Source organism: Schistocerca serialis, chromosome 1, assembly GCF_023864345.2.
Source record: "Schistocerca serialis cubense isolate TAMUIC-IGC-003099 chromosome 1, iqSchSeri2.2, whole genome shotgun sequence".
Lineage (NCBI taxonomy): Eukaryota > Metazoa > Arthropoda > Insecta > Orthoptera > Acrididae > Schistocerca > Schistocerca serialis.
Window position 1 is genome coordinate 235,109,346 of NC_064638.1, and position 22,593 is coordinate 235,131,938.

The window sequence follows — 22,593 nt, forward strand, 5'->3', positions numbered from 1 at the left end:
GCCATTTGAACCATACATACATACATCCATACAGTCTTTCAAAACTGCTACGCAAAGTTTTCCTCTCAATGGCCCAGGCTACAGTGTACTTGCTCATGCCAACAGAGTGCTTATTGCTGAACATAATGGTCATTGTAAATCTCCCTCAACTACCGATGTAGCAGTTGTGACTGCTGTACAACAGATCGACATAGTGGTCATCGTGCTGTGAAGTCGCGATGAAGATCTATCAGAAATTTCATAGTTACATCGATCCTACGACAGTGTACAATATCCCTTCATGTTATGTGGAGGGCTGGATGAACATTCAGTCCATAGTGCTCAAGTTGATCCTGTTACTAGTGATACTCTACAGAAAAAAGTTGTACGCATTAAATGTTATGCTATCGTATAATGGAGCTCAAGGACAACTGTAATATTTTACTTGGATATGGCTTGATACTCAGTCAATATTCAGATGACCAACACGCTAAAATCGAAACAGAACGTTTGGCGTTTTTACGATTCAAGCAAACGAAGTTGCGAACTGAAAATTACGTTCACTTGAAAAATGTCGTACATTCAGATGAGCATAGCAACAGTATTGGACAGCTGGTAACACTGACATCAATTTTTATTGGAACAGCGAGGTATCTACATGAAAAGACTTGATGACATGTGTAAAAACTTAAGGAAAACCTGACCTTTTCATCACGATGCCCTCCAATTAGAGCTGGCCAGAGTTTAAAGATAACATCCATCCTAGTGCAACACCCCAAGAAAGGTACGAGACAGTCAGTACAGTCTTTCAATTGAAACTGCGAATAGTAAGATCTATATATATATATATATATATATATATATATATATATATATATATATATATATAATGCAATTGCTTGTTTCTTCAAATCGTAATCTCCGAAAGTTCTACACCTGTTGCTTTGAAATTTCAACACAACGTTCGATATGGCTATGCGTTTGACCTACTTACTTCAAATTTTTACACAATATTGTAATGAACATTTGGATGGACACAGAGTACATAGTTTTAATACACACAGTGATTCTTATTAACATTTAAAAATCCCAGAAGCAACGTAGATGACGCAGATACAAGTAATTTAATGTAAGATACATAGGGCCGCAAAAGTTGGGAAATATCCCAAAAGCGAACGACAAACATTGAGCGTGAGACGTCACCTGATGTACCTCCCCGCACTTGCAGTGGTGGACCTTTTCGGTCTGTCGCACCTGATCGTCCGAAACCGGTTTCGGTCTGTAATGACCATCATCATATCTGCAGCAAAAAGTGAAAAAAAAACATAAATACTCTGGCAGATTGTTTACAGCTTAAATACAATAAATAGACCATAATGATAGGTACTACTGACATATATATGCGTTTGTGCGCTTTAAGTAAGAAGAGGTATATCTGTTTATAAAAACAAAGTCCTGATGTACTGCAGCCATAGTGGCATCGTCAAATGTAAAATGCAAAATCCGCACCAGCATCCTCAAATGTATATAAATAACGTCATATCCACGAGTCATGTTGTTAGTAGCACTACTGTTCAAAACAAGCTGCCGTACAGTAGTCACAAGATGTTTGTGTTGTTAAGTTCACCAGATGTCGCTAATGTAGAAATACACTAGTTTTCAATGATTAATTGAACAGAGTAAAGTAAAGTGGGATACAATAGTTGAAGTCTGTAATGAGCTTATAACGTATGAAATAGAACACGACAAAAGTCGGATTGTGAAAAAGAGGAAGAGTTAGTAGTTGATATATGCTCAAGTGCCAATATTCTAGATAATGATATAAGTAATAAACACCTTTGATTGTGTACGGAATGATATTAAAAAAACTATAAAACAAATCACTTAAGAAGCCACGATGAAAGAAAACATAGTGCTGCACATAATCAGCGCGCCTTCTGTTAGCGCTAACGCCAGAATTACGCATAGGCAAGAAGTGATTGGAGGAACGTGACCGCCAGAGGGCTCCCCCCTCCTACCCTGCGGCACTCCGTTGCAAGAAAAGAATGATAAAATTCCGTAACAGTGCATGACCAACATTATCTAGTTAATGCAGTATATGAAATAAACAGAGAAGGAACAAGACTCTAGTATTTTCTTAATCCTTCTCACGTTTTCTACTGTTAGATTGCAGCACACTGTTTCTCACGTACCGACATAGCTACGTTACACACTGCCATGTTACTCACTACCAGCGAAGCGGGGAAGTCGAGTGGGGTATACGCATGACATGTAATTTGGAAATTTGTGGTAAGGACTATGGGACCAAACTGTTGAGGTCATCGGTCCCTAGGCTTACGCACTACTTAATCTAACTTAAACTAAATTACGCTATGGACAACACACACACCCATGCCCGAGGGAGGACTCGATCCTCCGACGGGGGGAATCGCGCGAACCGTGACAAGACGCCCGAGACCGCCCGGCTACCCCGAGCGGCTGCAGGACATGTAGAGGCATTACATTTCATCATGCCCTCACAAGTTGCTTTACGTTATTCTGTGATTTTCTAATCACAACTCTACCCACCGGCAAATTCCCTAACGCTGTTTCTGACTTTTCTACACAGTGGCCCGTAAAGAAAATTACCACTACTCCTCACAAATCGTCCGGCAGTTCATACTCACAAGGGAAATTCCCCATCGCATCCCCCCTCAGATTAAGCGGTAAGATGGCCCAGTTCATAGCCCGTTACAAACTGAACACAGATCAAGCACGAAAACAAGGGAGGTGTATCGAACCGTTAAAAAAAGCAATATGTAAACAGTGAACAGTCAGAACATGAAGTACAAGAAAGAGCAGCCCGAAATCGTAATGGCGTCATGGGTAAAATGGTCATGGTGCTGGACTAGCAAGCGGACGAGCCATATGTATAATTCGTCAGATTGTATTTACACTGGAGGCACAATACGGCGCAGCGGTCGGCAACGGCTGTATAACGCCAAGTGTCTGGCGCAGTTGTTAGATCGGTTACTGATGCTACAGTGGAAGGTTATCAAGATTTAAGTGAGTTTCAACGTGGTGTTACAGTCGGCGCACGAGCGCTCCTAGGTAGCGATGAAGTGGGGATTATCCCGTACGACAATTTCACGAGTGTACCGTGACTGTCAGGGATCCGATAGAACATCAGATCTCCGACATTGCTGCGGCCGGTAAAAGATCCTGCAAGAACTGGACCAATGACAACTGAAGAGAATCATTCAAAGTGACAGAAGTGCAAATTGTTGCAGATTTCAATGCTGGGCCATCAACAAGTGTCAGGGTGCGAACTATTCAACGAAATAATATCGATATCGGCTTTCGGAGCCGAAGGCCCTCACTTGTACCCTTGATGACTGCACGCTTTACCAGAGCCCGTCAGTACCGACATTGGACTGTTGATGACTGGAAACATGTTGCCTGGTCGGACGAGTCTCGTTTCAAATTGTATCGACCGGATGGACATGTACGTATACGGAGACAGCCTCATGAATCCATGGACCCTGCATGTCAGCATGCCAGCAGGGGACTCTTCAAGCTGGTGAAGACTCTGTAACGGCGTGGGGTGTATGCGCTGGAGTGATATGGGACCCCTGATACGCCTAGATACGACTCTGACAGGTGACACGTACGTAATCATTCTGTCTGATCACCTGCATCCATCCATGTCCATTGTGCATTCCGACGGACTTGGGCAATTTCAGCTGGACAATGCAACACCCCACACGTCCGTAATTGCTACAGAGGAACACTCTTCTGAGTTTAAACATTTCCGCTGGCCTCCAAACTCCCCAGACATGAATATTGTTGAGCATATCTGGGATGCCTTGCAATGTTCTGTTCAGAGGAGATCTCCACCCCCGTACTCTTACGGATTTACGGACAACACTTCAAAATTAATGGTGTCAGTTCCCTCCAGCATTACTTCAGACATTAGTCAAGTCCATGCCACGTCGTATTGCGACACTTCTGCTTGGTAGCGGGGGTCACACACGATATTAGGCAAGTGTACCAGTTTCTTTGGCTTTTGAGTGTATGTATACTTTTAAAACCAAAATAATCGTCTTTTCTTGCTTCATAACATAAAATTAAGTAAAAAATGTAACACTGAGACTGAGTTACCAGTCCGTCCTCTCGTGAGAAACTGAAAGAGCCACAAGAAAAAGGAGACTAATACGCAGGAAGACTGGAGATTAGGATACAGAGGATATACTTAGTGTGAATCCTTACAGTGAATTGAGAGATCACTTCATTACAGGAAAACTAGTAATCTACAAAAGTTCTCGACTTGGAGGACGACGTCGAGAATAGCGATAATCGCTAGTTACAATACCAGCCGAGAAATTAAAAATGTGTATTATCTCATTTTACCATATGGTAGACGAAGTAGCTGGTGCCTCCGGTATTCAGAAGGGAATGATCGGAGAGAAATGGAGGCGAGATGGCGTGGCTGTTTCCTGTTTCACTCTCAGTGAAACCTGTTGCGATATTGTCCGAGAAAGAATATGGGGCGGAAATACACAAACGCATTATAAATGTTGCCTGACAGAGATGTAGTCAATCACTACGAGGCAAACAAGCAGTTCAGCGCCTCGTGACAATCTCTGTATATAAAAGGCAATGTCCCGACTGAGTGATCCACTGACTTATCATCGACCAGCCCAAGGACAGAAACTTGATATTTGGAGAGGGTATTCATCTTATTCTGTAGGCGTCATTTAACACGGGATTGTTCGAAACTAAACTGCTAAGTGGGGGAAATAGGGAATGAAAGCCTTTTTTTAGTATATCGCTATTAAGACAATTTTCAAGTTTGAAGTACAAAACTGGTATTTGGTTTCTCAGTCAGAAATTAAAAAGCAAAAATACTTGTTTCACTATCTTTGGAAATTCAGCCACTAAGGGGGTAAAATAATGGGTGAAAGCTTTTTTTAAAAAGATATGTTTATTAAAGGGACTACTACAGTATTCGTAGAGTAACAGCTATAAAAATTGGTATTTGACTTCTCGGCTAGAAATAAAAAAATACACGTTTCATTGTTTTTGGAAATTCAGCCTCCTGAGGGTGTGAAATAGGGGATGAACAGTTTGACGAAATTATTTCATTATTAAAGCACTTTCAAAGCTAAACCTATGTAAATTTATATTTGGTTTCTGTGTTAGAAACGAAAAAATACATGTGTTTCACTGATTTTGGAAGTTCAACCCCTAAGAGGAAGAGATGGCTGAAACTGTAGGGGACGTAGCGCAAAGTGCAAGTAAAATCGGGTTACTAATCAATGAAGAAACGACCGAGTTAATGGAGGCATCAAGAGAAGCCAATAATGACATCCCATTACAGGTGGTGATATGGAAATTTGGTAAAGTGGAGAATTTTAAATACCTTGGTATATGGTTCAACAGGCAAAATAATTTAAAACAGAAAATAAACCAACGCGTTGTGAACGGGTCTAAAACTTATTTCAGTCTAAAGCAGATAATGTCATCCAATAATCTGTCAATTAAGACCAAACTTTAAGGCATACAATGTTGTCATAGTGCCAGTATTGTGGTATGGGACAGAAACCCTAAGCACAACAAAGAAGGATGAAGAAAACTTGTTGGTCTTCGAATGAAAAATTATGAGAAGGATCTCTGGACCTGTCCAGGAACGGAGCTCCTGGAGACGTAGAAAAAAAAAAAAAAAAAAAAAAAGACTTGTATGAGCTGTTGAGGCAACCGAACATCGTTCAAAAACTAAAAGCGCGGAGAAAAGCTTGGCAGGCCACGTTGCTAGGAGACCAGACACCTCTCGGGCAAAAGCCGTACTAATGGGAAGACCTGATGGTACCTGTCCAATCGGAAGACCCAGGAAGCGGTGGGAGGATGAGCTACAGCGAGACCTTTGCCAGCTAGGAGACCGTGACAACTGGATCCAAAGTGCACAAGATCGCCATATGTGGAGGAGCAGTGTGAGGTCGATGCATGATCTACAGGGTCCTCGATCGCCGATTTGATGATAATGATGATGATGATGAAGAGAGTGAAATAGCGGAGAAAATTTTTTTACCAAAATTTTTATTTACATTAAAAATTTATAAAGCTAAATCTAAGAGAAATAGCATTTCATTTCTTGGACAGACGTAAAGAAATATTTGTTAGAGGATGAAGGTTTCTAAGGAAATTTCACCACAAGATCGCAAAAAGCATGATGAACAAAAATTTTGGACTCCAGCTAATAGTATCGCTTTTTGGTCAAAGTACATTCGGGAAAGAGTATGTTTCTATGGCCCTTATTTGAGTGAAAAGTTTAAAAGGTAATGCAGGTTCTGAACAACATAAAAATTCGATTAAAGCAAAAAATCAGTGCAGACCATAGAGTCTACGCGAACGAAGCAGCGGGCATTAAGCTAGTAAAGTACTAAACCTTGCTGGCAGAAACCGTCTACTACACGTTCTTTCTCGTGTAGCCTTCTGCACTTTCAAGACATACACAGAACTCACGAAGTTTCACCCCAGTGGCAGAAGGGAGAAAAGCACTCCTGAAACAAGAATAAGAGCCTGTAACTTTGAAACCCGGTGCCTCAGACGGTACATTTATCAGCACCCCTTCCCACCTTCGGCACTCACTTGACGCTGTTGTGTAGCACAGTGTGCAGAGCTTTTGCCCGCGATGCAGGCGATACAGCGGGAGTCGCCTTTTGTGTTGCCAGCCGGGGATGACGTGCCCAGCGCCGGCCAATGAGGCACGCGCGCGCCTCGCACACCTGCCGCCGAAGCGCTGGCCATCACCGCGATCCCGCACGTCCCTCCTCAATCCAATCAATGACGGCCCTGCTCTTAAGCGTAGAGGCTACGTCGTTGCTCACTCCGATTCTACTTCAATTCTCGTATTTCTGTTGGTTACAAACGTCCTCTATATTCCCGAAACAAGTAACTCAAATACCTACCTAGAGACGTGTAATAAATGACTGTAAGCCAGTGATGTGCAATTAGACTATCCGATCAAAGATATCCGGGTACCCCCGTGTAACGCAGAACTGACCACTCGATATCACGAGAGGTGGATCCACCAAGATAAAACGAGACGAGGACAGTACAGAAGCGAAAACAGCAGTACGGGTAGGTCAGCAGAGCAAAGTGACTTCGAACGTGGACTAGTAATAGGATGTCACCTGAGTAAAACTCCATCTGTTACGTATTAGTCCATTCAAAACTGCCCAATTCGATGTTTGCCTGCTTAGCTGGGTGGTAACGTGCTCGTCTCCCAGGCAAGTGGGCCCGGGTTCGATTCCTGGCCGGGTTGGAGTTTTTCTCCGCTTCGGGACTGGGTATTGTGTTGTCCTTTTCATCATTTCATTCTCATCACCGGCGCGTAAGTCGCCCAATGTGGCGTCGACTGAAATAAGACTTGCACTTGGCGGCCGAACTTCCTGAATAGGGTCTTCCTGGCCAACGATGCCATACGCTAATTTCCATTTTTATTTATTTGCCCAATTCGATTGTTTGTGTTGCGATTGTGAACGACGGGTGGTTGTAAAAAACTGTATCACAAAGTGGAAGGAGTTAAAAAGTGCTACCTGCAGTCCTGCTACGACAATGACTGTGCCCAAAAATATGGGATACAAGCAGCTGCTCATAAGCCCCGTATTTCAGTAGTCAGTGCTAAGTGACGCTCGAGGCGGTGCAAAGAGCGAGCCTCTGGACAGTGGATAACTGGAAACGAGTGATTTGGAATGATGAATCATGCTATAGCCTGCCGCAATATTTCAGAAGGGTTTGGGTTTGTCGAATGCCTGGAAAACTTCACCTGCCATCACGTGTAGTGCAAGCAGCGAAGCACAGAGGAAGTACTATTATTGTATGTGGGATTTTGTCGTGGTTACAGTGTAGTTCCCATATTTCGCTTAAGAAAACACTAAATGCGAAATAATATAAGCACATTTTACAACTACGTTACTGCGTACGGTTGAAAAAGAGTTCATGGACCATGATTGTTTCTATCAGCATAGGAATGCACCTTGTCTTAAAACAGGATCTGTGAGCTAATGGTTTATGGACAACAGTAGTTCTGAAATCGACTGGTCTGCTAAAGGTTCCGGTCGGATCCCAGTACAAAACACCTATTGCATCAGTCATGGGGAAGTATCAGTATTGATTCATTGTTGTTATACATACTTATGAATTATTAATGTCGTCAGTTGGCATTATAGAAACTTCCTCAGTTCACTTCAGAGTGGTGTTACTTTTGCTTTGACGGGTTTCTTCCAGTATTGTACTTTTGTGCTATTTTAAATAAATGTTTCTTTTTAAAATGGCGTTTGGTGTTTAGGAACATGGTAGCAGATGTGCGTGCTTGAAAAATTTTTCATGAAGTGCAACAGTTGTGGTCGATTTTGACGGTAACTCGTCGTTATAAAAGTGCAAAAGAAGAGACAGTGGCGAAAATTGAGGAACCTGCAGAAGCATAATGAGAATCATTTTAGACTGTGACTAAATCTTTGACATGAGTGGTGAGCTGATTAAACCAGAAGGAAGTGTACAAATTCACGAAACTGATCTTGCTAAACGTACCACAACCAATACAAAATCAAGAAAACGTGTCCACTTTGTTTCAGGGAATGCAAGACTGCCCAAGATATTTGCGATGTGCTACGTAAATCTCTGGTATTCTCTAAGCCAAAAACACTGATCTCCTAAGACAGAAATTTCATAATTTTGCATCTGAAGAAACTGGTGCTGTACAGCTCATCCAGTCAAATTTGTTGAAGTACAAACTCAGCTTCGTTTGTTAGGAACACCGATCGATGATGGTGACCTTTTTACAAACCTTGCCCGAAGGGTTCGATTAAATTTTATTACATGGTACGATTTGTGTTCTGAAGAAAGAACATGAAATAAGTTACAAAAACGCTGTTTAAGCTATGAGCGAAGCTGAGAATAACCAAACGTGATGACGAAAATGTTGCTAGAGCAATAATGTGGAGCGTGAAACTTAACAAAAAAGAAAAAAGGCGCAGTTAATCTTTATCGGAAGCACGTATATCAAAGACGTCTCAGTATAAGAAGAGTCAACGGGGTGTTCATTCCTAAATAATGGATTAGTATATCGGTGGGTCCAGTCAGTAAAAGTAAACAAGCTCAGTTAACATCATTGAGAAAAAGATTTATAAATTTCGAATTCCCGAAGCGCATTTAACTTCATGTAAACAAGAAGAAAAAAGCTAAGATAATGTTCTAGGAAACCTTGTAGATGAACGGTAGAAAGGAATTTTTGAAAGTACAAGGAAAATTTTCGCACAGCAAAAAGAAAAAAAAAGAAAAAAATCACATTTAGAATTTCTCCACATGGACAGAACACTGCGTAGCTGTGTTGTGCCAACATCACAAACTGCGCTGGGAACATTATGAACAAGAAGCTCTGTTTATCCACAATATCGAATAATTCCGAGATCTCTGTATTCATTTATGAGCCTACGTCCGTAACTTCACAATCCGTTGTAATAGTGTATTTATGGCTAGAAATTAGTGATGGCAATGTAAAGACCACTGAGCCGTGGCTCCATAAAGTTAGTAGACTGTTCTGTCTGGCGCCACTAGCTCAAGGGTAGCATCGACTATCCCTCTTGCGACCCCGTCGTCAATGTCTATGAAGAAGAGTTGGTATCTGTGGGTTGTGTCCTCAGAAGCTCTTTGCTTGCCGATATACGTATATAGGGGTTCGCTCGGCCGAGGAGTCACACCACCTCCTTCCCCTTGCCCAGTGTGGCTTCCGGCCTTCCTTCTCAGCCGACGACCGTCGCTCCGCTATCTTTGCTTCCCTTGAACTCCAGAACGCCTACGACCGTGTCTGGCATCCCGGGCTCCTCTTCAAAGTCCAGACCTATGCTCTCCCTATCAATTTCGTGCGTCTTGTTAATTGAAATGGAAAGGTTGCTCGCTTTGAAGCAACCCTTAGCATTGTCATAATTGTTACCTAATTTGTTTAACCTTTAAGCACAGGTGCGCATCTTAACCCCGAACCTTTCGCCATACAGTTTCCAAATTAAAAAAAAAAGTACGTCATCTGTTAGAGTAATTGAACACTCTTGTCATTAATATTACTGATGTGTTTTCGTGTGTTGCAGAAGGGCATTTAATAAGAGAAACTGCGCCCAGCGCGGTAGTAAACACCGCTGTTTCACCCGATAACGGGAGGGTTGCAGGTCCGGACCCTTGTAATTATTGTCATGTCGTTCTTGTTTTGATTTCTCTTGTAAAAGCTTAATTATTTCACTCATTTGTTAAATTGTAAGGAAAACCAATTTATGATTACATATTGTTAAATAAACAGGTTGTGTGGAAAGAAAGTTACATTGGTTAGTCTTCCCTTCCACGTTTTCCTTAATACCAGTAAATACCACGTCTCAACCATCTTCTTGGATATCGGTCAGCCTTAAAAAACTGCTTCAGATAAAACAGAAGCTGAACATTTAAAATGTCTCTCAAAGCATGAGTTATCTGAATGACTATTTGATTGGAACATATACTGACTGATTAGTGTATTACTAGGTAGAAATGCAGGTGTTTTAGAACGACTTCAGAGCAAGTACAACAAACTGTTCAAATGACATTGTTTGTACAACCGAGTTGAACTAGGTGTTGCTGATGCAATTAAAAGACGTTACTGGTTTGAGTCATGTTATCACTTTTTTAACAAGCTGAATGCACTGTACCATCAGCCTCAAAAGACTCAACTTGAACTGTCAGCTGCTGCGAAAGTGTTAGGTGCAGAAATTAAGAAGATACCTATAGAATTTTCAGTGTTTTAGAGCAGTAAGCAGTATGGAAGTTCTACCAAACATTGAATGCCTATTGTAATGACGTTCGATTTACTTGACTAGAAAATCAAAGATGAGGGTAGAGTTCAAGAGATTGCAGAAAACACTATCAAGCCCCTAGTTTGTATGTAGCATTTCGCTGCATTCTCATGTTCTTGAAGTGATTTGTACCTTTTCAAAGTACCTCCAAAAGGAGGATATTGCATCATCATATTACAGTATTAATAGGAGCCATTGAACACATGAAGAAGATTTCGGGTGCTTGCATGAACATGAAGCTAGCAGAGAAAGTTATTTCAGAAGGTGCTTAAGAAATATTTCATTGGTTCCCAGAAGACAATCAAGCAGAATGACTACCCAGGTTAATAGCAAACAGGGCTTTAGTAACAATTTGAGACAAAGGCTAACCTCGAATGACAATGAACAACTTAAATCCTTCACGAAAGAGATTGATATTTTGGAGAGTAAAAAATGCTCTTATGACACTGCGAGCCCTTACTTAGATGGGGAATGAAATCTAAGAAAAAGGTGTGATCGTTTTCTTCTTTTTTTAGAGATGTGACAGAAGGTCCCAGCTATTATACAAACAACAGTGGAGAGAACATTCGTGAAAACCTAAAACCAGTTTTCGTTCGTGTTGATTCACTCCCTGAAAGCACATCGAACTGTGAAAGAGGCTTCAACGCAATGAACTTAGTTATGACAAAATTGTGGAATTCGCATATTTTTGCCAACTCTCATCTTTGATGTTTATTTGACCTGTGGAACCTACTGTCATGGAAAACCGAGGATTACATCAAAGTGTGGATCAAAACTCACAGACATGCCGAGAACAACCAAAGCAAGAAGGCTAATCTGCATGTGCAGCAGTCTGCGCGTCTTAGGTTATCTTGTTTCTTTAGTACCCCCTCTATTTTTGCTAAGAGTGCAACATTGTGTAGGATGGAGGGTACCAAAGACGTAAAGGCAAATGTAGGATAGAAAGACTAAACATTAACGAACACGATGCTGTTACGATTTGATTCGCAGCTGAGACAACAAGGCCGGCCGCGGTGGTCTAGCGGTTCTAGGCGCGCAGTCCGGAACCGCGCGACTGCTACGGTCGCAGGTTCGAATCCTGCCTCGGGCATGGATGTGTGTGAAGTCCTTAGGTTAGTTAGGTTTAAGTAGTTCTAACTTCTAGGGGACTGATGACCACAGCTGTTAAGTCCCATAGTGCTCAGAGCCATTTGAACCATTTTTTTTTTTTTTTTTTGAGACAACAAGAGTTTCAGAATTATTCAAATGGCTCTAAGCACTGTGGGACTTAACATCTAAGGTCATCAGTTCCCTAAACTTAGAACTACTTAAACCTAACTAACTTAAGGACACCACACACATCCATGCCCGAGGCAGGATACGAACCTGCGAGAGTAGCAGCAGCGCGGTTCCGGACTGAAGTGCCTTGAACCGTTCGGTCACAGCGGCCGGCGAGCATGAGTTTAATATGGTGGAAATGCTGCCAACGTGAACTGGAGTTACTAGTTATCAACCATATTCTGTTTCACAATAAACCCAATACCGCATACCTTGATAAAACACAAGGCCCGGCCGTGTGAATAGACGGCAGGTGGCAACACTAAAAGTGGGAGGTATTGGCTGTAAACAGTCTTGGTTGCAATTTTAGTTTTTTAGTTTTCAACTACGCGTTTCACCTTATTTAGGCATCTTCAGGTTGATTTACATAGAAAACAGAGAACAAATACATATATTTAAGAATCGCGATCGCGTTGTGCAGACTTGGATAACCTAACAGTATGTATAAACAGATCAAATACTGAAAGAGCAAATACATTAATTTGGTATTTCTTATAACGGTCCTTTAGACAGTGTAGCTAAGGGGCATCGCCGAATACAGCAGGCCAACATCGCCTTCGTTAAACTCAGTAAAAACTAGAAACACAAAATAGTAAAACCAGGTAAGAGAATTCACCAGTGATCGGACACTTAGAAATGCAATCATATTGCCGAAGCCTTATGATAAGGCCATACCTTCTAGATCAGGGCCGCACAAACACGGAAAACCGCACGCGTGCAAAGCGAGGTGCAGCGAGTGTCTGCACAGTGCATCGGTTCAACTCGGCGTACTTCGCCTCAACTCGGCTTGCTAGGTGGGGCCGACGCTGTGCGCTGCCGAATGCGCTGCCAGACGGCTTAGTCAACATTGGGATACGTAAGCGCAACACAATTACCGGAATAGTGGAACCATCTGCTCCAAAAAAAGGGAAAATTGCCGAAAGTCAATTTAAACCGGAATGGGAACTCTCCTACTTTTTTGTGCGTTGTGACGTTAAAGCCAAATGTCTAATCTGCGGTACACTAATTACGTGTGTCACAAAATCGTCTATTGAAAGGCACCACAGCAAATTGCATTCAGAAAAGTATAGTGATATAACAGGGGATGCCAGAGAGGAAGAATTACGGAAGTTGCAAACTCTTGCAAAAGAGAATTCTGTATCTACCAACGAGGTTTGTTGCAAGTACTTTAGCATGTATATTTTGGTTAAAGGTCATGCGAAACGAAATAGCATTTGTTTAGATTCCTTAGTTTTCGTTTTCGCATAAAATATTTCTAACATATCTTTTTTTCTCTACTTTAGGGTGAAGAAGATGAGGGGTGTTGCGAAAGGACTCTCAGAGCTAGTTACAAAGTTGCTCTACGTTTAGCAAGAGCTGGGAGGCCATTTATGGACGGGCCATTAATTAAAAAAACATTATGTTGGACGTAGTAGAGACAATGAATCCCACATTAGGTCCCGCGTACAGCAGAATACCACTTTCCAGAATGACAATGCATCGGAGAATCAACGACATTGCTGAGAATTTGCATGAACAACTGGCAGCCAAAACTGATAACTTCCTAGCGTACTCCATCGCACTTGATGAGTCCACGGATATTAACGACACGGCTCAGTTAGCAATATTTTTGCGTGGCGTAGACGACGACCTACATGTAACGGAAGAGCTTCTGGATATGATTTTGTTGAAGGACACTGTTACAGGGGCGGATATTTTAGCAGCTGTTGAAGTGGCAGCTGAAGGAACAGGACTCCCTTGGGAAAAGCTGTTTTCCGTAACCACGGACGCGGCACCAGCAATGTGCGGTAAAGCAAAAGGGTTTATTGGCCTACTGCGGAAAAAACTTAACATGCCGAATTTACCTTTCGTTCATTGTTTTGCACACCAAGAGGCTCTTTGTGCGAAAGTTATCGGTCTTCAAGATGTGATGACGGTCGTGGTGCGTATCGTGAACTACATTCGTTTTCATGGACTCACTCATCGTCAATTCAAAGAAATTTTGATTTCCTTTGAAGAGGAGTATCCAGATATTCCCTACCACGCTGAGGTGCGCTGGCTGAGCAAAGGGAAAGTGGTTTCCCGAATTTTTCGACTACGCAACACTGTGGCTCAGTTTTTGGAGAGCAAAGGACGCCCGGAGACACTTTTTCATGACCCTGAATGGGTAGCTGATTTAGGATTTTTAGCAGACATTATGGCTCTCCTAAATGATTTAAGTCTGAAACTCCAAAAAGAAAACAATCTCATCAACGATATGATCAGCAAAATAAACGCTTTCCATTATAAACAACCTCAAAAACAACCTTTCAGAGAAAAATACGCAACACTTTCCTGAACTAGGTAAGCGAGATATAAATTGTACCTTTATTAAAACAGCCTGATTTTTATAACCACTCTAGTCAAAACGGTACTATGTTTTTGATTGACAGCATCTGTGCAGGAAGAAGCGCGCTTTGAAAAATACGTCGAGGTGCTACAATCCCTTGAAAATGCGTTTAACGACCGATTCCAGGTAATGTTCCGGTATATGACATACAGCTAAATAAAGGAGATTGCGTTACATATGCAAGTGTAACATTACGTTAAAACCAATAGTACACATTACATGTTTATTAAAATCAATCCCATTTTAGTACTTCGCAACAACGTCTTACATTACTTTCATTTATTAACATTGGCTTTGTTATTGTTTCAGGAAATTACCTACCTGCAGCCAATTCTCGATGTTTTTGTGAAACCTTTTCGATGGATATTGAAAGTGCGCCTTCAGATTTACATTTCGAACTAATTGATTTGCAAAGCGATGTTCACCGAAAGGATGTGTTTTACAATACAAAAGGTTTGCTCCAATTCTAGCAGAATTTGCCCAAGGAAGAATTTCCCAAGTTACACAGAGAAGCAGCGAAGATTATTTCTATGTTTGGTTCCGCTTGTGTATGTGAAAGGTTTTTTTCTGTTTCGTCTTGTACAGAAAACTAGATTGCGTGCGAGTATTTCTAATTGTAATTTAAAAAATTCTCTCACAATTGCTGTCAGCCAATCTCTTGTTCCAGATCTTAGTAGCATAATTGCAAATAAAATAAAGATCACATAGGAAGATACATTTGTGTTGAAACCAAATTTAAAATTGTTCCCATTACAGTTATTATATAAATCTCTTTTTTACCGGTACACCAAACTTAGCTCTCCACCTAATGTACTTTAGTATTTGGCAATGACGAAGACAGCAGGGTAAAAGCTTTACAACAGTTCGAGACAGGCGGCGCGAGCGACACAAGCTAAGGAGGTGAGAGGCAGTGCTGTTGCGCAAAGCCTTGGAGTGGGGGGTCTGCACCGTCGTCAACATAGCGCAGCCGTCTTCTGCACTCTGCACTGTGCGATGCACCTTGTGCGGCCCTGCTCTAGATAGACGTGAGCGACTCCAAGACCTGCATAACGCGTTCCCATTCACAAAAGCGAGTAATAGAATAAGATGGGGCTCAAGTAGCAAGCATGATGCACCACAGCGTCGTGTGCTAGTACTGACACCTAATACAGAATCACCTCAATAGGTGGCACTGCCACGCAGCTGCTGGTAAGAATGAGAGATCGTAAACTATATATACATAGCCACTAAAACTTTACAAATGTAATGCACATAAAACATTAATAAGATGGAGTTACTAGGAGCAACACCTGAGCAATAACTTATCCTAAAATTCTGACAAAGTAAAATACAAATGAAGGTGGTAAATTTAAAATGAGAAAACAGGGTGTATAATACAACACACAGATGTAGTACTTAAACAGATTTTACATATCATATATCACTAGAACGAGAAGTGGAAGGTGTATAAAGTGTGTCGGGAGGAGGCGGGAAACAGCGCAGTTATTGCCGTAATTCGAAAAGGGAGAGATTTATCTGACGTCCAAAAGGGTTATTGGCTTCCATGCAAAGGATGGAAGCATTTTCTAAAAAAGCTAAGTTCGTGGTTGGCGTGCCGCTGTGGTTAATGTATACCACGAATGGCAAAATGGCGCTATCCGAAACCGGCGCCGAGGTAACTACGGTGCACCATGGGATATAGAGGACAGTAGTGAAGAATAGCTGCGGAGATGCGTATTGACGAATAGACGCGCAACTATTGAGCATCTGACTGTCTAGATGAACCAGAAGGCAACAACAACATCTCCTCGACGATCATTCAGCGAACGTTGTTGCGTATGGGCCTTTACAGAACACGCCTGGTTCATGCACCCATGCTGACTGCCGTTCATCGGTGACGATGTTTGGAATTTGCACGCCAATAACTTTTCAGGCCAATCACGTTATATCCTCCAGTGGACAGATAGACGAAGGCGTGCACAGCCCTGCAACAATCGTCGGAACGGTACAGGCTGGGGGAGGAAGTGTTATGGTCTGGGGAATGTTTTCGTGGCTTTCCCTGGGTGATTTTGTCATTCCGAAAGGCACAATGGATCCATCATTGATGGTAATGCGCACCCCTACATGGAGATTCTTTTTCCTCAACAGAATGGCATCTATCAGTAGAAATATTCATTGTGTCACACAGCTCGCAGTGTACATGCCTGGTTCGAAGAGCATCAGGATGAGTTTACAGCAGTCCTGTCGCCAACAAGCTCTTCGGATTTAAAACCAACAGAGAATCCTTTGTAAATGAGATGCACACGGTGCTATATACTAGTTATCTCACAGTACGCTGCTATGTCTGCACACGTTAGCCTCCGCCGCTGCGTGGGGTGATAGCTTGTTGCCATTCACATTTATTCAGGTGAACTGTCCAAAGGCTGTTTGGCAGAAGTTTCAGACGCTCCACTGTACCGAAAACAGCTATGAGTATATCGGCACATCGTTGATTGGCGTAGCGACGACCGATTCCTTTAAGTGTCCACATAACCAAAAGTACTAATCCAGCGGCCATGAAATGTCTGTGTCAGATGTTCGCGGCAGATTGTGACGCACAATTGATGATCCATATTTCTATTCGTTGCTGCAGTGACACAGCCTCCAGGAAGGTAGGCGATACATTAATGTTAAAGTCCAGGTAAAGCACCCCAGTTAATGTTTCTGGTAGCACATATGGCCCTATTAATCTATCGTCAGGTACGCTTGCCTATACATTGATTGAGAATTGGTGTTGATGCCCGCTTTCCTGATTTGCTTGGGGATTGACATCTGTTCACACATACTGGTTATGGAAATTCACAATACCATGTCTTATGAACCCTGTCTCATCCGTAAACAGAATCATGGATGTGAACAGTGGATCCGCAGCACACTTTGTAACCTCCTCACTATATTTGTTTCTGTATGAAATTAAGACCAACTTTATCCCAGCACTCTATAAAAATCTGCGTATTACGCGAACTGTGTCCCCCACACACTGTTATCCAACTCAAATTCAGATACTAATCTCTAACAAACATAACCTAATTTAAACTGAACTGTAACTGATCAGAAAGCAAGTTGTCTTTATACCTAACACGGAACGGAAGTAAAGCAATTATCTGACTCTAATCAAAATTTCCACTTACCTCTAGTCTGACAATGTTGTTGCAGATTTCTCTAAAGCACAACAGCAAACGGCAAGCAAGCAGCGGCTAAGTTAGATCTCTGTTTCTGAATACATATTCAAACTGTTGCATGTGGTAATGCATAGTGATAAACATTGGAGTGGAGAGAGAAATTATTCCTATAAAATAATATTCGTAGACAATGTGTTTAGACTGAAGTATTTATTCAAAAGGACACTTCACATGATCTTCACACGTAACATGGGTCTGAACAATACTATGTTTAATGAAGTGAAAAATAATTAAAAAAGAGCACAATGTTAACAGAGAATTTCCATAAAAACCGAACAGCTTAATCAGCCACTATGTTAATGCATGACTCTGGGTAGTGGGGTGATCTTTCTCTCAGCTCTGAGCAAGTTAACCAGCTAACAATAATCAGTCCTCTCTGCGCAGTGATTCAGTCTTACCTCGAACTTCTTCTCATAAAAAATAATAACATTATTCAAAATTTATACCATTTCGCCTTCCAAAATATACATCATATTCATGCTTGCTATCGTTTACAATAAATCTTTCTTTATATTACAAAGAAAAATCACACAGCACTACTGAATACGTCCATCACCTGCCACATTTCACCTAAAAATGTATCAGACTACGCAGAGACAAAGACTGTACCACGACAAGACCAAAGATTGTTTAACAGTAACGTAACGTGCTCTCTCTCTCTCCCGTGCACATCGATGACATCCAAAAATCAATATGACATGACCAGCTTACAACTTGTGCAAAAGCCTCTGACGGAACCGCCGTCTACATAGATGATCCTGTGGCCATAGGTCCTGAACGCGCTGTAGATGATATGGGTACAGCTATTGATCATGAAGTACCCCCCCCCCCCCCCAGATAAGAGAGTGAGACAGGCCTTCCGCTGCTGCTAACCGTAGCACACTTCTACCGAACGTAGCATGCGGAATGTGGGGGGCCCTCCACTGTCAGTCTTCCGAGGTGCAAGGGTATCTGTGTCCCTTAGACGCTGGAAAAGTCTGCTGAATAGCGTATCAGAGGCCACTATGCGCTACGAATACATTTCAGCCCAGACAGCACAAACTCGCAGGCCTAGGTCCATGTGCTAAACCATAGTAAAATATCGTATCCGCCATTTCACCAGTCGAGTAGTAGGATTTCATTGCTAACAAGTGATGGAAGAGAGAAAATGTAAGTGAACTGCATCATTTGTATGTACAAACAGCGAAATAACAGTAAACACATAAGTGAACGCGCATTTGGAACAATCCAGAATTGACACTATTGTGCAATAAGGTACACAAAGAAGAGGAAAACTAATGTAACCTACAACACAACTCAAACCACGCAACTGGTTGTAGACCACCTAATGGTAGGCAGAGTAAAGTGAATAAGACATCATAATACCCCTCAGACACGTTTGACAGAGCGTCAATGCAATGACTGCGTCGCGCAGCCCGTCCTATAAGCACGTGTTTGTCTCAAAAATTACGTGTTTCCGAACCCATGTTTATTGGACTCATTTTTCTTGTTTTGATGAATAGTACGACCTCTCAACCTATTCGACACTTTTCTTTGAACGTTCTGTATAATTGTATGAGTTTGGTACGTGTTTGAAATTACATCAAGTTTTGTATCTTCTGAGTTGAGAGGTCGGTAAAAGGATCAAATTATTATTTTATTCCAGTTGCCAAGAATGACCTCTACCCACACAAACTCACAGGATCTCCCTCCTTCAGTTTCACTACAACATTAACTGCTCCTAACAGCAACAAACACGCCACTGCCAACACAATTAGGTCCTTCGCAAAAATTTCGGCTGAACCTTTCTCCAGTTTTAGCCAGCTTTCAGTGCCTATAAAGATTTCAGCATGAGTGCTCTTTTAGCACCCTTTGGGAGTGAAGACTTTTCTGTGTTTTTCCGAGACCCTCTAATCTGAAAAACCACCCAGTCCACGGCACACAGCCCCGGCTACCTGTGCTGCCGCCTTTTGCGGGTAGTGGACTTTTTACATATATGGCAGAAACCTAAACCCCACCACTGTATGACGAAAGTCGAGGAATCTGCACCCAACATGATCGCAGAACCGTCTGAGCCTCTTATTCAGACCTTCCACTCAGCTCTGTACCAGATGTCCCCAATTGGTCCTGTTTGCCATGGTGCAAATGGTGAATAGCCACTCGAAACCAGAGAGAATCTCTTCCAATCCTAAGTGGCACACGTCATTGGTACTGTGGTGAGGTAGCATCTGCAGCTGTCTGCACCCTGTGCTCCTCATGGCATCCGGAATGACCTGTTCCATATCTGGAATAACTCCACCCAGTATGCACAAGGAGTGCAGATTGCTTTCTTCTCGTTCTTGGTAGCTATGTACCTAAGGGTCCCCATAACGTGCCTAACGTTGGAGCTGCCAACAACCAATAATCACAACCTCTGTGACTGTCTCAACCTTGCAGGCTCAGAGGTGTCCTCTGAAATAGAACAAGTGACTGCATCTGGGTGAGGGACAGTGAAACCTGGAACATGTTTGTCAGACAAACCGAGGAGGCCTTACATTCGGCCCCCTGTGAAGTCTTTCGTCGCCTGAGGGACAGTGACACCTGGAACATGATTGTCAGACTGAGGAGGTCTTACTTTCGGCCCCCTGTGAAGTCTTTCGTCGCCCGCCCTACTTGACCAAGACTGAAGCGTCAAGCTCAGTGCGAGTAGTAACTGGGCTGACCACTGGTGCAGTCTGATTGGTGCTGGACGTCCATTGAATCACCATGGCCAGCCCACAACAGTGACGCCCATCCACCGCAGCCTCAAGCTGTGTAACTGAAGCCATAAAAGGCTGAAGCTGTGTCACCGACTTGACTCGCATCCTTACACAGCAACCACAGCTCCTATCCATATTAAAGACCTTGGAAAACTACACTACGCAGATAAACAAAGGACTATCGACACATGCTACAGAACTTGACAGTAGACAAAGGCAAAAACGCTAGAACTCTTCCTGATAAATTAGATCAACACGCACAGATTGAAAAATTAAACTACCAAAGTACTCAGGTGAGACTAAATAATTCGCTCCTGATTGGAAAGCTGTAATATGTCACTAAATCGGTTTGCTTTCTGACGGAAACAAAAACGCGAGAACTGTGTGTATTAAATATTAAATTAATATGCAGAAATTCAAGAAACTAAACTACCAAAGCATACAGGTGAAAATATATAATTCCATCCCGGTTAGGATCTCGAAACATGTCACAAAATTGGATACTTTCCCGTTGCTACGTGTGTCTAGGTCGTCTGCTGCCGTCTGACTGCTAAATAAGTGTAAACTCACTCTCCAGGTATTATTCTTATGTTTGTTACAACGAAATTTTGTACCGACAGACCTCTTCTCACATTGTGTAAAGTGTGTAGTCTTACGCTTATAGAACGAATACTGTGATGGCTACAGCGTGAATGACGAATGTAATGATAAAATTAATTAAATCTCCATCTAAATAAGTGTAAACTCACACTCGGAATGAACTTATGCTTTCTACAATCATTATTGAACCAAGAACATTATTAAATGAAGCACGGAATATATTAAAAAATGAGTACATAACACCGTCCAATGGTCCATACTAGGAGGATCCACACACATTTGAGAATAGAAGACTTCACCAATGACGTAATACTTGTAGGACCAAACAACAACACCATAATCAATACTTAACAATCATTCTGGGATGGATAGACAAGTTTATCTTGCAATTGGTACCAGTGTGTCTTAGGAGGAGAGAGACATAACGCTCTTACAAGTCAGCGAGTATTAGAAAAGAAAACCATAGCAATGACTATATTACGCTACGACTGCATCCCGCTCTTGGTTCTTCAGGACTATTAAAGAAAAGAGCTTTCCACCAGAACAGTGCATGTGTCTTCACCCCGATGTGTGGTCAGAGACTAAGCAGCTTAGAACTGATCTTACATCCTCTCCTACCTTCCCTCCTCCCTTCCTCCCCCCCCCCCCCCAAATGCACGGATACTGGTTTTCCAGACCTGTTCTCTCCTGTAGTTGATAGTAAACAAAGAGTTCTATCCACTGCATGTGCTCTGCCTTGATGTGTATTGACAGTGGTAAACCCCTCTCAGTCTGCAGCTGCACCCTGCTGTAGGTAGTGGTCCTACTTTCCCAAGTCTGTTCTATCCTCTCGCTGATAGTACACAAAGAGATCCATCTGCTAACGATGATCTGCTACAGTCGATGTTGGGTTGACAATGATATACTGTTTCAGGTCTGGAGAAAGAAAACATATTTCTAGGAAATACCGAGCCCTGCAACTATAGAGAAATATTGTAGTATTCATCAGGGAATGACCAACAGCGTCCTATGAACCTCGGAAAGACAGCACTCACCAGGGGGCGGACGCTGTGATTGGGTGGGTGCAGTCTCTGGCGGCCGTTCAGGGCGCTGTATGCGGTCGCTATTCAATGCTCTGGCACCGAGTACGCTACTGCCGCACTTCGCTTCCACCAGCCTCCTGTAGCTGAGCACTCGAAATCAGTGTCTGTGGAAATCCTGTAAATAAATTGCCATGATTGTGGATATTACACAAAGTTGAGACACACAGCTTTCAATACAGAACAGCGGCTTTCACGCTATCTATTCATATAAAGGAAAAAACAGTCATTTTTGCACCCAATAGTAAGCTATAATTCGCATCCCTCCCTCCTTTTTATTCCGTAACATCAAACTGTGTAAAACTTTGAACTTTGTCTACGATACTGTTATCGATGACAAATAAACAAACAGCCAAGGTCAGAGCACTGTAACTATCATTTTTTTCGAATTTTTCCTAAATTGTACACATTTCCATCCATTTCGCAGTTTCAGCAGGCCTTTCCGTAATTTCAATGAATTTTAGCCTATTATTCGAG